Source organism: Palaemon carinicauda, chromosome 30 (assembly GCF_036898095.1).
Source record: "Palaemon carinicauda isolate YSFRI2023 chromosome 30, ASM3689809v2, whole genome shotgun sequence".
Lineage (NCBI taxonomy): Eukaryota > Metazoa > Arthropoda > Malacostraca > Decapoda > Palaemonidae > Palaemon > Palaemon carinicauda.
Genome location: NC_090754.1, coordinates 64,640,932 through 64,656,093, shown reverse-complemented (window position 1 = coordinate 64,656,093; position 15,162 = coordinate 64,640,932). Strand labels below are relative to the sequence as shown.

At 37.7% G+C, this 15,162-nt stretch overlaps 10 non-coding genes across 10 annotated transcripts; all 10 read right to left on the bottom strand.

Annotated features, from left to right (window-relative positions):
- Positions 1 to 9,280: 9,280 nt before the first annotated feature.
- Positions 9,281 to 9,354, bottom strand: TRNAI-AAU (transfer RNA isoleucine (anticodon AAU)). Its single transcript has one exon. It is a non-coding gene; the product is annotated as a tRNA-Ile (tRNA).
- Positions 9,355 to 9,888: 534 nt separating this feature from the next.
- On the bottom strand, positions 9,889 to 9,962 carry TRNAI-AAU (transfer RNA isoleucine (anticodon AAU)). Its single transcript has one exon. It is a non-coding gene; the product is annotated as a tRNA-Ile (tRNA).
- Positions 9,963 to 10,648: 686 nt separating this feature from the next.
- TRNAI-AAU (transfer RNA isoleucine (anticodon AAU)) lies at positions 10,649 to 10,722 on the bottom strand. The gene has a single exon. It is a non-coding gene; the product is annotated as a tRNA-Ile (tRNA).
- A 78-nt stretch (positions 10,723 to 10,800) lies between these two features.
- On the bottom strand, positions 10,801 to 10,874 carry TRNAI-AAU (transfer RNA isoleucine (anticodon AAU)). Its single transcript has one exon. It is a non-coding gene; the product is annotated as a tRNA-Ile (tRNA).
- Positions 10,875 to 10,952: 78 nt separating this feature from the next.
- TRNAI-AAU (transfer RNA isoleucine (anticodon AAU)) lies at positions 10,953 to 11,026 on the bottom strand. The gene has a single exon. It is a non-coding gene; the product is annotated as a tRNA-Ile (tRNA).
- Positions 11,027 to 11,256: 230 nt separating this feature from the next.
- Positions 11,257 to 11,330, bottom strand: TRNAI-AAU (transfer RNA isoleucine (anticodon AAU)). Its single transcript has one exon. It is a non-coding gene; the product is annotated as a tRNA-Ile (tRNA).
- A 78-nt stretch (positions 11,331 to 11,408) lies between these two features.
- TRNAI-AAU (transfer RNA isoleucine (anticodon AAU)) lies at positions 11,409 to 11,482 on the bottom strand. The gene has a single exon. It is a non-coding gene; the product is annotated as a tRNA-Ile (tRNA).
- A 230-nt stretch (positions 11,483 to 11,712) lies between these two features.
- On the bottom strand, positions 11,713 to 11,786 carry TRNAI-AAU (transfer RNA isoleucine (anticodon AAU)). The gene has a single exon. It is a non-coding gene; the product is annotated as a tRNA-Ile (tRNA).
- Positions 11,787 to 11,864: 78 nt separating this feature from the next.
- On the bottom strand, positions 11,865 to 11,938 carry TRNAI-AAU (transfer RNA isoleucine (anticodon AAU)). The gene has a single exon. It is a non-coding gene; the product is annotated as a tRNA-Ile (tRNA).
- Positions 11,939 to 12,320: 382 nt separating this feature from the next.
- TRNAI-AAU (transfer RNA isoleucine (anticodon AAU)) lies at positions 12,321 to 12,394 on the bottom strand. The gene has a single exon. It is a non-coding gene; the product is annotated as a tRNA-Ile (tRNA).
- Positions 12,395 to 15,162: the final 2,768 nt, after the last annotated feature.

The following is a 15,162-nucleotide window of genomic DNA, read 5'->3' as shown; positions in this document are numbered from 1 at the left end:
CCCTCTAATGCTTAAAGTATGGAGCATAAAAATAGAGGTCAAAGAGCCTCTAATGCTAAAAGTAAGGAGCCTCAAAATTAAGGTCAAAGAGCCTCTAATGCTAAAAGTAAGGAGCCTCAAAATAGAGGTCAAAGAACCTCTAATGCAGGAGATACTGCACCTCAAAATCGAAGTCAAAGACCCTCTAATGCTAACAGTAAGGAGCCTCAAAATAGAGGTTAAAGAGCCTCTAACGCTAAAAGTAAGGAGCCTCAAAATAGGTCAAAGAGCCTCTAATGCTAAAAGTAAAGAGCCTCAAAATAGAGGTCAAAGAGACTCTAATGCTAGAAGTGAGCAGCCTCAAAATAGAGGTCAAAGACCCTCTAATGCTAAAAGTAAGGAGCCTAAAAATAGAGGTCAAATACCCTCTAATGCTAAACCTAAGGAGCCTCTAATGCTAAAAGTAAGGAACATCAAAACAGAGGTCAAAGACCATCTAATGCTAAACGCAAGGAGCCTCAAAATAGAGGTCAATGACCCTCTAATGCTAAAAGTAAGGACCCTCAAAATAGAGGTCAAAGACCCTCTAATGCTAAATGGAGTCTCAAAATAGAGGTCAAAGAGCCTCTAATGCTAAAAGCAAGGACCCTTAAAATAAGAGGTCAAAGAGCCTCTAATACTAAAAGTAAGGAGCCTCAAAATAGAGGTCAAAGAGACTCTAATGCTAAAAGTGAGCAGTCTCAAAATAGAGGTCAAAGAGCCTCTAATGCTCAAAGTAAGGAGCCTCAAAATAGAGGTTAAAGACCCTCTAATGCTAAACTAAGGAGCCTCAAAATAGAGGTCAAAGACCCTCTAATGGTAAAAGTAAGGACCCTCAAAATAGAGGTCAAAGACCCTCTAATGCTAAACGTAAGGATCCTCAAAATAGAGATCAAAGACCCTCTAATGCTAAAAGTAAGGAGCCTCAAAACAAGAGGTCAAAGAGTGCATGAAAAATCACATGAGGTTGGGCTCGAGATAAATAGAAGAAAGACAGATGATGAGAACGGAATATGCAATGGAAGATGAAATATCTTTGGAAGGATTAATGAGGTAACATTATTCAAATATTTAGGAACTATATCTAATATAGGAGCTTTAGAATTTGAGTTTAATGAAAGATTGAAAAAAGCAAATCAGAGGATGGCTAGGTTAAGTCAAATTTGGAAATCAGGTCGCCTAAAATTACATATAATAATTAGGCTATATACCAGTTTAGTGAGATCGGTGTTACTGTATGGTCGTGAATCTTGGTATATTAATGAAACTCATTTTGTAGATTTGAGAACAAAGCCCTCAGAAGAATATTGGGTGTTAAATGACAGGACAGGATTAGAAATGAAACTAAGAGAGATTACTCGAGCGCCACATGTGGATGAGATCATGGTTAGGGGTAGATGGAGATGGTTTGGGGATGCTCTTTGTTCTCCCTAAGAGACATTAGTTCACAAAACATTAAACTGGCCTCCACAAGGCACTAGAAGAGTTGGAAGACTCAGGACTATAAAGCATGAAGTAGGATATTGTGATTCGAGAAGTATTGAATTAAAAGCTGAAGATAGAGACTAGCGAAATCTAATTGAGGCCCTTTACGTCAATAGGCGTGGGAGGAGATGATGATGATGATATGTGGGCAGTGGCTTTAAGCATCTAGCTCAAGGCGAGTCACTTAGCCTCCTTCTTCCTCTAAAAACCCCTTTGTTGCTGTACCAATGCAAAATAATGGACGATCCTTAATATCTTCCAAAATAATTCAAATTTCTTTTTTATTTCTTTTATTTTAGGTATAAATAAATCCTTATCATTCACTATCGGGACTATCCTAGCAGTTCAATTATCACTATTTATTACCCATGATTTGTCATGTTTCTATCTCTATTCGTGTTTTTCCTTTTATTTTTCTTCATTTCATCTATTTTTCTTAAATCTTCGATTGTATCCCTTTCTTTAGTAGGTAAAAGTATCTCTTTGATGGCTCGTTCATAGTATGAGGTAACAATGATAAGAATAAAATGGATAGGTACAACTTAGGACGAATATTGTTTATGGGATCAGCTTTGCCCCTCCTTGATGTACCCATCATGCTGTTCACTCTAATGTTGCTCCATTTAACACCATATCAAAAAGGTAACATGACAGTTATCAACATGGAAATTAGCAGGAACAGTGATTCTATTTCAATTCCTGAAATTTTCATTTGAATATGTGAATTATTTTAGGAGCAATGTATATAGCAGTTATTTCTAGATATTTCTAGCATTTGGGTTGACACCCCTCTCAAGAATGTTACCATGTTTTGGTCAATCTTTTTCAAGGTTTCACCCCCTGAGTGTCAACAGCTTTAAAAGTGTCCCCAGTATTAAATAACTTTGAAAATCATATCATAACCATCGAGCTACAAAGAAACCTTTTTTTTTTTTTTTAATGTAACTCTCGGGGTGTCACTCACTTTTAGGGTGTCACCTTGGGCAGACACCCCTTTTACTGCACCCCTTATGTCTTATTTTGAATTTTTATGATTACATATATGCATATTTATACATAAAAGTATATTTGTGTGCTCGAATACAAAGTTTGATTTACATATTCATATAGTAAGGCAAAATTGGACAGTTTTCAAACCATGGTCAGGCAAAATTGGACAGGCAAACTTCTCAGTTTTTTCTTGGCGAGGCAAATTTGGACAATCTTGGATTACGGACACAAAAATTATGTAAGTCTATAATTTTTTTCTAGCATATTTATATTGATAGGGACCACAAATTGTCATAGTTTGCCCAACTGAGCGTTGGCGCTTGACGGAGATACAGACGTGTCCAAAATTGCCTCACCTCTGAGATATTTTTTTTTATTACTGTAATACGAGAATTTCTAATTCTTTGATGATTATGAAACAAGCCATTTTTATAGATGAGACCTCCCCTTCTTGAAAACATGTTTGGTATTTGGTCATAAATTATTAATATAGATTTTGTACAAAGGTTACTAAAAAGGTGTCCAAAATTGCCTCACCCTACTATACCTCTGTAATTATTGTAATTATTGCAAACAGTCAAATCTCCGTTATATCGCTTTTTTCACCAACACTTCTAGCCCCCATTCATCAGGTTTTGCCTCTTTACGCCTCATTCTACAAAATAACCTTGTAAGTATTCTGGGAGTCATTTCATTTTCGGCCAATATCCTCTTAGTAGTTATTCCAACATTCCACCGTAATTATATAATCTTATACAAAATTATATACATGTCTATTTTAAGCGAGCGAAGGAAAACTCTGAGAAATGTAAGAAGTTATAGCGGTGCATATATTGGTAGTGATCACCAGGTCCTCATTGCCACACTGAAATTAAAACTAAAAGCACCAAACAGAAAAGTAGATATAATACCTAGGTTTGATACAACTAAAATTCTAGAAGATGAGCACAGAGAAAAATTTGCAGTTGAATGTAGGTATCGATTTGCAGTCTTAGAGACTTTAAGAGATGAAGAACAGACAATTAATAAAGCATGGTGTGATATTAAGAACACATATCAGTCAGTTGCAAGGAAAGGGCAATAAAACGGAGACAAAGACAGAAAATGATAGTTGAAAACTTTCGAGGGAGTAATGAAAATTACAAGGTTACAGCATGCTAAGTATTCCAGTACTAACAGCGAGGTCAAAAGAAAAGTCAGGAATGACCGGAGAGAATATTTACACAGGAAAGTAGAAGAGGCTGATAAAACAATGAATTCAGGGAGTGGCTATGGTGCAAGAATTGTTCATAGAATTATTAATGAAACCCCTACGGGGGCAAAGAAGAAGAAGCATATACCCATCAAAAAGAGAGATGTATCTGTTATAACAACAGAAGATGAAGGCAACGTTGAATGGAACAATTTAGTGAGGTCATGAACAGGAGATATGAAGGGAATAATTTGATTGATATACCTGAAGCGGAGGAAGAACTTGATGTGTCCATCCATGAATGAATTCAATGTGTTTGAAGTCGAAGCTTTCCTTAAAAAATCACATATGGAAAGCCTCTGGATACGATTGAATAACTGCGAGATGATATTGGCCGAAAATGAAGTGGACCCCCCCCCCCCCCCGAATACTTACAAGAACATTTTGTAGAATGTGGCGTGAAGAGGCAAAACCTGATGAGTGAGAGGTAGGAATGTTGGTAAAAATGGCAAAAAAGGGAGACCTAATAATTAAAGGCATCACACTTGAGTCAGTTGTCGTGATAATATATAGCATGCTTATTCTAGACACTGGAGAGAAAGATTGATGAAAAGCCGAGATATGAGAAGTTGGATTTCGAAAAAATTGAAGTTGTAATTACCAAATTATCATTTTAAGACATGTACAGCAATGTGTAGAATATATAAATCCACTTTTGATGGCATTTGTTGACTATGAAAAACCTTAGAGAGTATGCACCAGCCAATTTTGTGGAGAGTCCTACGTTATTATGGAGTTCCTCTTAAATGTCTGTTCATGAGCATAGGAAGTGCTGCAAAGTTAGAGAAGTTCTATCAAATGAATTTCCAATGACCAGCAGAGTACTCCCAGGGAAAGTATTGTCCCCTATGTTGTTTATCCTCCTCATGAATTTTGTAATGCATAGAACAGTTGGGGATAGGGAAGAAGGATTGGACTGGACTGGTAATAGGAAATTAGCTGACCTAGAGTATGCTGATGATGATGTAATTATTACTGGACTGGTAATAGGAAATTAGCTGACATAGAGTATGCTGATGATGATGATGTAATTATTACTGGACTGGTAATAGGAAATTAGCTGACATAGAGTATGCTGATGATGCTGTAATTATTACTGGACTGGTAATAGGAAATTAGCTGACATAGAGTATGCTGATGATGCTGTAATTATTACTGGACTGGTAATAGGAAATTAGCTGACATAGAGTATGCTGATGATGCTGTAATTATTACTGGACTGGTAATAGGAAATTAGCTGACATAGAGTATGATGATGATGCTGTAATTATCACTGGACTGGTAATAGGAAATTAGCTGACATAGAGTATGCTGATGATGCTGTAATTATTACTGGATTGGTAATAGGAAATTAGCTGACATAAAGTATGCTGATGATGCTGTAATTGTTAGCAGAACACAAAAGAATTTGCAATGCTTGATTACCGGAATGCATGAATTTTTAAGAGTAAGTTGTGTTTAATAAAAACAGAAGACAGACAGAGATGGTGCGAACAAAATATGCAATAGAAAAGGAAATATCACAGGAAGGAGAAAGGATTAATGAGGTAGAATCCTTTAAATATTTAGGAACTATGATCTCTAATACAGGTATTATTTGAGTTTGATAAAAGTAAGAAAAACACAAATCAGACAATAGCTTGGTTAAGTAATATAATGAAATCCGTCTGGAATTACATATAAAAATCAGGCTTTATATCAGTTGAGTGAAATCGGTGTTACTGTAAGGACATGGGTTGTGGTATGACAATGAAACAATATCCAACAGATTTTGTATATTTGAGAAAAAAAAGCCCTCAGAAGAATATTGGGAGTTAAATGGCGGGACAGGATAGAAATGAAACTATAAGTAACATTACTGGAGTGCCATATGTGGATGAGATTATGTTGAGGGGTAGATGGCAATGGTTTAGGCATGCTCTTCATACTCCCCAAGACAGATTAGTTCACCAGACTTGTAGCTCGGCCCCAGAAGGTACTAAAAGAGTTGGAAGATTAAGCCCTAAATGGCTGAGAACTAGGAAGCGTGAAGTAAGACAGGATAAAAGAGAAGTATTGATTTAAAAGCTTGAGGTAGAGACGACTGACGAAATCCAATCGAGCCCCTTTGCGTCAATAGGCGTAGATGGAATATATACATATACATACATACATACATATATATATATATATATATATATATATATATATATATATATATATATATATATATATATATATATATATATAAATTATATATATATATATATATATATATATATATATATATAAATTTATATATATATATATATATATATATATATATAAATTATATATATATATATATATATATATATATATATATATATATATATAAATTTATATATATATATATATATATATATATATATATATATATATATATAATGTATGTCTGTATATATAAATTTATATATATACTGTATGTATATATATATATATATATATATATATATATATATATATATATATATATATATATATATATATATATACTTTGATATATCATTATATATACTGTATATTCTTTTATAGACCATACAAAGAAAAAATACCTGCAACAATGGGTATTAGAGAAAAACAGGAGTCGTAAAAATACAGATGGAACTTCTTACACTAAGAATCAATATAACTATGTACCTCCATTTCTCATCTAACAATGGTTGTAATCACTCAAAAACATTATTCGCCCAACGTGGGGCTCGAACCCACGACCCCGAGATTAAGAGTCTCGTGCTCTACCGACTGAGCTAGCCGGGCTTGAACATTGCACAGATACTTGGAGACATGAATGCGATTTATGAATCCGTAATACCAAGTTAGGTTTCCATTTTTTGTTGGAGAGCATTACCGTTCCTACCTTAAATCAGCAACTTACTTCATCAATTAGGTAAATTAGACATTATTACTGTCACATCAATGAAAGAGAGAGATATGGGAGGGGCCAAACATCAGCAACCCAAGGGACAGAGTTCTTTGATTCTGCCAGAAAAATTAAAATGGCAGCCAAAACTGTAGCCTAAAACTGAAAAGAAGTGAACTTTAGCTATTCATCCGATCTTATTCAAATAACCACAAATAAAACAGCGTTGCAGCCCGGTTGGAGTGAAAATAAATACATAGAAAAATTTATATAAATAAGATGAAAGACTGGACATTCAATAGTGTTCAACTCTCACTTACACCAGATAATATATATCTGTCACTAATGTAGCCCACATTCGCTTTCAGTTATGTCCAGCCAATCTGTTAAATAGTCACAAAATCATTTGAGAGCCACATTTGTGTTTTCTACCAAAATGTATAAAACTCACACTTTAAGTTTGTTATGTATTTCCTACCGTACAGACAGTTGATACAGAATTTTAGGATTTCACACTTACTTCCCAATACAGCATATTGTTGCAAATTACGTCAACAAATTGGGCTTATGGAAAAGCGTTTAGGCAAAGGAACTTACTGATTGCTAAATCATTCTTCATGTATTATTACGTAGCCAGAAAATAGACAAATGCTGATAAAAAAGTAAAAGGTAAAAAATGCGTAATAGCCGATAATAACCATATGCAGAATAAAGAATTACAAAATCCGTATTCTGAAACTTCACAACTTGAATTTCTTCATGTTAAAGATACAATTTCTAAACGAACTCTGATCTACTTAACTTTGTATACGTTTGTGTTTCCAAATACAGACCGACACGAGAATAGAATGACAGGAGTTGCCTTTCAAGCTTCAGTTATCAGGGTTCAGTGAATGGGGTATAGCGGTATGTGACTTGACAGCCAGACCTTCAACAGGGTCACCCAAATTTGCTCAACAAGATTATATGATTAATGAAAATTGTTTTTTAAAAATTATCTTAAAATTAAAAAATATAAAATTGTCTAAATCGAAATCTTTATTAATAAAAATTATGATGTGACAAAATAAATAAATAAAAAAAGGTGGAATACAATGAACACTTTACAGGTTGCCTCAAAGGGCAGATGAATAAGTATGTTCTACAAACTAATTTCCCTATACTTTACTCTTCATTTGATCTTTGAACTAACGCATTTTCCAAAGTTAAAAAATTAATACATACACAAACACAGGAGCAGAGAGAGAGAGAGAGAGAGAGAGAGAGAGAGAGAGAGAGAGAGAGAGAGAGAGAGAGAGAGAGAGAGAGAGAGAGAAATACAAAGATCTCATTAACCTGAGTGCCCCCAAGCACATGCGTGGGAATGGTTAGATAAATGACTATGCAATAAAGACAGTCTTACATTTCCCTTCGTCCTAATGATCACTCAATAATAACAATTGATTCATTGTAATAATAACAGACGTCGATTGAAGCAGTATTCACACAATAAATGTTTGAAACACACCCACATACGGTATATACATTATTTATGTAAAGTACCACAAGGATAAGAAGAAAAATACCATTTGTTCTTTTTCTTTATGTCGGCTACCTCCCAAAACTGGAGGTTATTCCACGGTAGATAGACTACAAAGAAATGAAACAAAAAGTTTATTGCAAACCAGTATTGCCCTATATTGATAGTAAAAACCGTAATTTTAATAGGAAATTCTCTGTAAAAATATAACCTCAACCGTATTTCAGTAAAATACAGGCGACCGTAATTTTATCTTACTTTGTTATTATCTTTTACGCCAATATAACCGTTTTTAAAACGGTAAAAATACTGGAAATGTTGCCAGACAATTGAATTCTTTTCATTGCAAATTTTTAACAGTGTAGGACCACTCTACAAACGAACATATAGACGTTAAAACAGTGAGTGGGATAAACCTATTTAATGAAACAAAGATAGCAATTTTATTTATAAATGTTATTTATCGACAAGTAGCTGACACCAGAAACCGCATTAGCCTCTAATGGACAATTTAGAGGTAAATTCTATACTTTTAGTGGGACCAAACTACAAAAACCTCAGTAATAACTGTATATTTTTCATATTTCTCAGGCGTTACACGTAAAAGGTTTATATATTTCTAGGGTGATATCCCATATCCTTCAAAATTTTATTATTTTCAAAATTGACACTAGTGTAATATGCTCCAACATATTTACAAATTATAACAGTTTTCTGGAACCTATATACTAGTAGTTATATTGTTTAGAAGTCGATTTAAATACTTTTACTATTTCACCGATAAAGAATTTATCAAATTGGGATTTGATATACATAACTTCAGAGACTATTAAGGGAAAGTTTTTTCTCTCTTTTTTTATTCTATCGTTCTTAAATACCACATTAAGCAAAATTTTTTGAGTACAATAGAATAACTTTAAAATCATCGCTGTGTACTCAGATCAGTACAAGTTATCAACATGAAAAATTTTCTTTGCCGTTCTCAAAACATCGAGTTACAGAATTATAATATTCTAATTTCTTATCTATATATTTCAAACTACTTATAAATAATTCTAATAAAAACAAAAATATAATTACAAGATTTTCTTATGCATTGTCATTTCCCTAATTGTAAGGAAAAACCTTCACACTTTGGCCCGTAAGGGGATCGAACCCTCGACATCCGCGTTATTAGCACGGCGCTCTAACCAACTGAGCTAACAGGCCACTTACTGTGTTAACAATTTTGCAAGAATTTCTTATGCATTGTCATTTCTCCAAGAGTAAGGAAAAACCTCTACACTTTGGCCCGTAAGGGGATCAAACCCTCGACATCCGCGTTATTAGCACGGCGCTCTAACCAACTGAGCTAACAGGCCACTTACTGTGTTAACAATTTTGCAAGAATTTCTTATGCATTGTCATTTCTCCAAGAGTAAGGAAAAACCTCTACACTTTGGCCCGTAAGGGGATCAAACCCTCGACATCCGCGTTATTAGCACGGCGCTCTAACCAACTGAGCTAACAGGCCACTTACTGTGTTAACAATTTTGCAAGATTTTCTTATGCATTGTCATTTCTCTAAGATTAAGGAAAAACCTCTACACTTTGGCCCGTAACGGGATCGAACCCTCGACATCCGCGTTATTAGCACGGCGCTCTAACCAACTGAGCTAACAGGCCACTTACTGTGTTAACAATTTTGCCAGAATTTCTTATGCATTGTCATTTCTCCAAGAGTAAGGAAAAACCTCTACACTCTGGCCCGTAAGGGGATCGAACCCTCGACATCCGCGTTATTAGCACGGCGCTCTAACCAACTGAGCTAACAGGCCACTTACTGTGTTAACAATTTTGCAAGATTTTCTTATGCATTGTCATTTCTGTAAGATTAAGGAAAAACCTCTACACTCTGGCCCGTAAGGGGATCGAACCCTCGACATCCGCGTTATTAGCACGGCGCTCTAACCAACTGAACTAACAGGCCACTTACTTTGTTAACAATTTTGTAAGATTTTCTTATGCATTGTCATTTCTGTAAGATTAAGGAAAAACCTCTACACTCTGGCCCGTAAGGGGATCGAACCCTCGACATCCGCGTTATTAGCACGGCGCTCTAACCAACTGAACTAACAGGCCACTTACTGTGTTAACAATTTTGCAAGATTTTCTTATGCATTGTCATTTCTGTAAGATTAAGGAAAAACCTCTACACTCTGGCCCGTAAGGGGATCGAACCCTCGACATCCGCGTTATTAGCACGGCACTCTAACCAACTGAGCTAACAGGCCACTTACTGTGTTAACAATTTTGCAAGATTTTCTTATGCATTGTCATTTCTGTAAGATTAAGGAAAAACCTCTACACTCTGGCCCGTAAGGGGATCGAACCCTCGACATCCGCGTTATTAGCACGGCGCTCTAACCAACTGAACTAACAGGCCACTTACTTTGTTAACAATTTTGTAAGATTTTCTTATGCATTGTCATTTCTGTAAGATTAAGGAAAAACCTCTACACTCTGGCCCGTAAGGGGATCGAACCCTCGACATCCGCGTTATTAGCACGGCGCTCTAACCAACTGAGCTAACAGGCCACTTACTGTGTTAACAATTTTGCAAGATTTTCTTATGCATTGTCATTTCTGTAAGATTAAGGAAAAACCTCTACACTCTGGCCCGTAAGGGGATCGAACCCTCGACATCCGCGTTATTAGCACGGCGCTCTAACCAACTGAGCTAACAGGCCACTTACTGTGTTAACAATTTTGCAAGATTTTCTTATGCATTGTCATTTCTCTAAGATTAAGGAAAAACCTCTACACTCTGGCCCGTAAGGGGATCGAACCCTCGACATCCGCGTTATTAGCACGGCGCTCTAACCAACTGAGCTAACAGGCCACTTACTGTGTTAACAATTTTGCAAGATTTTCTTATGCATTGTCATTTCTCTAAGATTAAGGAAAAACCTCTACACTCTGGCCCGTAAGGGGATCGAACCCTCGACATCCGCGTTATTAGCACGGCGCTCTAACCAACTTAGCTAACAGGCCACTTTCTGTGTTAACAATTTTGCAAGATTTTCTTATGCATTGTCATTTCTCTAAGATTAAGGAAAAACCTTTACACTCTGGCCCGTAAGGGGATCGAACCCTCGACATCCGCGTTATTAGCACGGCGCTCTAACCAACTGAGCTAACAGGCCACTTACTGTGTTAACAATTTTGCAAGATTTTCTTATGCATTGTCATTTCTCTAAGATTAAGGAAAAACCTCTACACTCTGGCCCGTAAGGGGATCGAACCCTCGACATCCGCGTTATTAGCACGGCGCTCTAACCAACTGAGCTAACAGGCCACTTACTGTGTTAACAATTTTGCAAGATTTTCTTATGCATTGTCATTTCTGTGAGATTAAGGAAAAACCTCTACACTCTGGCCCGTAAGGGGATCGAACCCTCGACATCCGCGTTATTAGCACAGCGCTCTAACCAACTGAGCTAACAGGCCACTTACTGTGTTAACAATTTTGCAAGATTTTCTTATGCATTGTCATTTCTGTGAGATTAAGGAAAAACCTCTACACTCTGGCCCGTAAGGGGATCGAACCCTCGACATCCGCGTTATTAGCACGGCGCTCTAACCAACTGAGCTAACAGGCCACTTACTGTGTTAACAATTTTGCAAGATTTTCTTATGCATTGTCATTTCTGTAAGATTAAGGAAAAACCTCTACACTCTGGCCCGTAAGGGGATCGAACCCTCGACATCCGCGTTATTAGCACGGCGCTCTAACCAACTGAGCTAACAGGCCACTTACTGTGTTAACAATTTTGCAAGATTTTCTTATGCATTGTCATTTCTGTAAGATTAAGGAAAAACCTCTACACTCTGGCCCGTAGGGGGATCGAACCCTCGACATCCGCGTTATTAGCACGGCGCTCTAACCAACTGAGCTAACAGGCCACTTACTGTGTTAACAATTTTGCAAGATTTTCTTATGCATTGTCATTTCTGTAAGATTAAGGAAAAACCTCTACACTCTGGCCCGTAAAGGGATCGAACCCTCGACATCCGCGTTATTAGCACGGCGCTCTAACCAACTGAGCTAACAGGCCACTTACTGTGTTAACAATTTTGCAAGATTTTCTTATGTATTGTCATTTCTGTAAGATTAAGGAAAAGCCTCTACACTCTGGCCCGTAAGGGGATCGAACCCTCGACATCCGCGTTATTAGCACGGCGCTCTAACCAACTGAGCTAACAGGCCACTTTCTGTGTTAACAATTTTGCAAGATTTTCTTATGCATTGTCATTTCTGTAAGATTAAGGAAAAACCTCTACACTCTGGCCCGTAAGGGGATCGAACCCTCGACATCCGCGTTATTAGCACGGCGCTCTAACCAACTGAGCTAACAGGCCACTTACTGTGTTAACAATTTTGCAAGATTTTCTTATGCATTGTCATTTCTGTAAGATTAAGGAAAAACCTCTACACTCTGGCCCGTAAGGGGATCGAACCCTCGACATCCGCGTTATTAGCACGGCGCTCTAACCAACTGAGCTAACAGGCCACTTACTGTGTTAACAATTTTGCAAGATTTTCTTATGCATTGTCATTTCTGTAAGATTAAGGAAAAACCTCTACACTCTGGCCCGTAAGGGGATCGAACCCTCGACATCCGCGTTATTAGCACGGCGCTCTAACCAACTGAGCTAACAGGCCACTTACTGTGTTAACAATTTTGCAAGATTTTCTTATGCATTGTCATTTCTGTAAGATTAAGGAAAAGCCTCTACACTCTGGCCCGTAAGGGGATCGAGCCCTCGACATCCGCGTTATTAGCACGGCGCTCTAACCAACTGAGCTAACAGGCCACTTACTGTGTTAACAATTTTGCAAGATTTTCTTATGCATTGTCATTTCTGTAAGATTAAGGAAAAGCCTCTACACTCTGGCCCGTAAGGGGATCGAACCCTCGACATCCGCGTTATTAGCACGGCGCTCTAACCAACTGAGCTAACAGGCCACTTTCTGTGTTAACAATTTTGCAAGATTTTCTTATGCATTGTCATTTCTGTAAGATTAAGGAAAAACCTCTACACTCTGGCCCGTAAGGGGATCGAACCCTCGACATCCGCATTATTAGCACGGCGCTCTAACCAACTGAGCTAACAGGCCACTTACTGTGTTAACAATTTTGCAAGATTTTCTTATGCATTGTCATTTCTGTAAGATTAAGGAAAAACCTCTACACTCTGGCCCGTAAGGGGATCGAACCCTCGACATCCGCGTTATTAGCACGGCGCTCTAACCAACTGAGCTAACAGGCCACTTACTGTGTTAACAATTTTGCAAGATTTTCTTATGCATTGTCATTTCTCTAAGATTAAGGAAAAACCTCTACACTCTGGCCCGTAAGGGGATCGAACCCTCGACATCCGCGTTATTAGCACGGCGCTCTAACCAACTGAGCTAACAGGCCACTTTCTGTGTTAACAATTTTGCAAGATTTTCTTATGCATTGTCATTTCTGTAAGATTAAGGAAAAACCTCTACACTCTGGCCCGTAAGGGGATCGAACCCTCGACATCCGCGTTATTAGCACGGCGCTCTAACCAACTGAGCTAACAGGCCACTTTCTGTGTTAACAATTTTGCAAGATTTTCTTATGCATTGTCATTTCTGTAAGATTAAGGAAAAACCTCTACACGCTGGCCCGTAAGGGGATCGAACCCTCGACATCCGCGTTATTAGCACGGCGCTCTAACCAACTGAGCTAACAGGCCACTTTCTGTGTTAACAATTTTGCAAGATTTTCTTATGCATTGTCATTTCTGTAAGATTAAGGAAAAACCTCTACACTCTGGCCCGTAAGGGGATCGAACCCTCGACATCCGCGTTATTAGCACGGCGCTCTAACCAACTGAGCTAACAGGCCACTTACTGTGTTAACAATTTTGCAAGATTTTCTTATGCATTGTCATTTCTGTAAAATTAAGGAAAAACCTCTACACTCTGGCCCGTAAGGGGATCGAACCCTCGACATCCGCGTTATTAGCACGGCGCTCTAACCAACTGAGCTAACAGGCCACTTACTGTGTTAACAATTTTGCAAGATTTTCTTATGCATTGTCATTTCTTTAAGATTAAGGAAAAACCTCTACACTCTTGCCCGTAAGGGGATCGAACCCTCGACATCCGCGTTATTAGCACGGCGCTCTAACCAACTGAGCTAACAGGCCACTTACTGTGTTAACAATTTTGCAAGATTTTCTTATGCATTGTCATTTCTGTAAGATTAAGGAAAAACCTCTACACTCTGGCCCATAAGGGGATCGAACCCTCGACATCCGCGTTATTAGCACGGCGCTCTAACCAACTGAGCTAACAGGCCACTTACTGTGTTAACAATTTTGCAAAATTTTCTTATGCATTGTCATTTCTCTAAGATTAAGGAAAAACCTCTACACTCTGGCCCGTAAAGGGATCGAACCCTCGACATCCGCGTTATTAGCACGGCGCTCTAACCAACTGAGCTAACAGGCCACTTACTGTGTTAACAATTTTGCAAGATTTTCTTATGCATTGTCATTTCTGTAAGATTAAGGAAAAACCTCTACACTCTGGCCCGTAAGGGGATTGAACCCTCGACATCCGCGTTATTAGCACGGCGCTCTAACCAACTGAGCTAACAGGCCACTTACTGTGTTAACAATTTTGCAAGATTTTCTTATGCATTGTCATTTCTGTAAGATTAAGGAAAAACCTCTACACTCTGGCCCGTAAGGGGATCGAACCCTCGACATCCGCGTTATTAGCACGGCGCTCTAACCAACTGAGCTAACAGGCCACTTACTGTGTTAACAATTTGGCAAGATTTTCTTATGCATTGTCATTTCTGTAAGATTAAGGAAAAACCTCTACACTCTGGCCCGTAAGGGGATCGAACCCTCGACATCCGCGTTATTAGCACGGCGCTCTAACCAACTGAGCTAACAGGCCACTTACTGTGTTAACAATTTGGCAAGATTTGC